Source organism: Lissotriton helveticus, chromosome 12 (assembly GCF_964261635.1).
Source record: "Lissotriton helveticus chromosome 12, aLisHel1.1, whole genome shotgun sequence".
Lineage (NCBI taxonomy): Eukaryota > Metazoa > Chordata > Amphibia > Caudata > Salamandridae > Lissotriton > Lissotriton helveticus.
Genome location: NC_136073.1, coordinates 135,314,276 through 135,316,513, shown reverse-complemented (window position 1 = coordinate 135,316,513; position 2,238 = coordinate 135,314,276). Strand labels below are relative to the sequence as shown.

Sequence of the window (2,238 nt, the reverse complement as noted above, 5' to 3'; positions counted from 1 at the left end):
CAGTCAGTGCTTGACTATGTGTGTATGAGGACTGGAGGGAGGACACTGACTGATACTGATTGTGTCTTCCGTGTGTACTGACTGGCGTGCTCATGTAAAGCCAGCCGCGCTAATACTTTTGGGTCGCGTTCCTCCTATATAAACATTAACACTTTTTGAAGTGCAGAGTGACTACTTCTCGAGATTTTGTCTACAAAAAGTAAACTATACGTTACGTTAATCATAACATTTCTTCTTGAATGCTGCTAGTTTGTGACCTGTTTAGTTGTTTGTTTAGTTGTTTGAAGTTTAAATTAAAAAAATCTGTGAGGTTCTCAGAATTGTATCTTGAAGTCTGTTATGAAGCACGGTGGTTATACTGAATAAGCAGCTACCATGTTGTTGTTATATGACATCCCTTTATTAATGTAATAACTGTACTTTCACAATTGCTTTATTAACCTTCTTACTTCTCAATTTTGCTTGAAAATGCACAATTGACCCACTCTTTTTTCAAAATTTCCTCGATGAGAGAATCGTCCAAACCCTGCTTTATTTGTTCCGGTTCGCTCGCTGCGCTTGCTCGCCACGGTGCTCTCTCACAGAAGGTTTACGCCTCACCACTTTCAAATGTCACTAGGCACCATTGATTCAGTCGAGTTTTTATGGAATTGCAGGTTTGGGTTTGTCTTTCATAGTTTCATGTTATTGTCCGTTAATGTTAAGTCTAATTCAGACCCTTCATAGTTATTCTTCAGTCATAGGCAGTTCCTGATACAATAGGACCGCTCTTTGGCATTGTTCTGATTGCTGCCGTTCCTGAGACAATAGGATCACTCCTTGGCATTGTTCTGATTGCTGCAGTTCCTGAGACAAAAGGATTGCTCCTCTGCATTGTTCTGATTGCTGCCTCAGTTAAATAATCTGCTTTTTGAGGGTTTACCATGTTCTCATTAGAAGTTTGAAAAAGACAATATATAGGCATTTCATTTAAATTTTGGAGGTTTTCAAATTAAAATATGCCCGATTTTTGGGCGGTGGGGGCAAAGTGGTAGGTGGTGGGTTGGGCCACCGGGGGGGTGGGGGGGGCTCCATTTGTTTTGCATGGGGGCCCCCTCAAGTTTCGTTACACCACTGCATGTCAGACAAAGATTGAGTTCATTCGACCCCGGCTGGGTGTGCAACCAACATTGGACCCGATGCCCCCTTGGCAAAAAATGGCGGAAGCAGTAGGCTGTAGACTTCGGGGCGCAGGGAAGAAGCCATTACACATGTCCTCTGTACCTGCCCAGCTATATTATCTGAACCAAGAAAGATCCGGGGGGGGGGGTCTTCCAATCAAGCCATGACACGACCCTGTGGACAGGCCCTTATCCCAGCACTCAATCCAGGGCACACCCTATGAAATGCAAGGGCGGTGAAGTTTCTATATTCGAAGCCAGAGCAAAGCCCACAAGGGGCAGAGTCAACTTCAAACAACTGAGACAGCGAATCCAAAGATAAAGCGCGTGGTGTGGCCGGTGACTCGACGCCCTTCCCTCCTACTTGTGACCAAAAATAGAGCACAGCCCAAGGTCGGACACAGGACACTACCGCCTCCAAGAGTCGGTGCAGCCAGCACTGCTGCTTTACAACTTTGCACACAGTGAGAGGAATTAAGATTTTGCACAGAGAGGGGCGAATTAATTTACTCGTACAATGTTCATACTCACAAATTAATAGTATATTGGGGTGAAAAGACTGGAAAAGATGTGTGTGATATTTTATAACACTATCAAATCATTACTAGGGTAAAGTTAATTTCTTTAGTTATCTTTATTTTAGAAGTTGTATTTGGGCAGGCGTAATAGCTGTAATTAACAGCGCGCTTTAGCAATATTGAACACGAATTTTCCGGGTGACATTAGTTCGAAAACCTTCCAAATTTACCATGAGAGGCTCGTAAATAAAACCATCGTCCCTGGGTGGGCTTGAACCACCAACCTTTCGGTTAACAGCCGAACGCGCTAACCGATTGCGCCACAGAGACTGATGGATGAACTGCGAGACTGATGATCTATGTACCTTCTCTAGGTATACCTCTGATATTTTCCCCTTAGGAATTATCTGAGTAGATATATACGTGGAGATCTAGAATACCCCGAGACAAGCGCAGAAGTCACATTTCTCTTCCATTCTCCGCCGCCCCCTCCCTTCCTCCACTGCCTCGTCGATGTGCTGTTCATTAGCTCCCTCTCACGCTTCTCGGCGCACCTTTCC

General features: G+C 44.5%; 1 non-coding gene across 1 annotated transcript; it reads right to left on the bottom strand.

The window, feature by feature from the left end:
• Nucleotides 1–1,934: 1,934 nt before the first annotated feature.
• TRNAN-GUU (transfer RNA asparagine (anticodon GUU)) lies at nucleotides 1,935–2,008 on the bottom strand. The gene has a single exon. It is a non-coding gene; the product is annotated as a tRNA-Asn (tRNA).
• Between the last annotated feature and the right edge of the window lie 230 nt (nucleotides 2,009–2,238).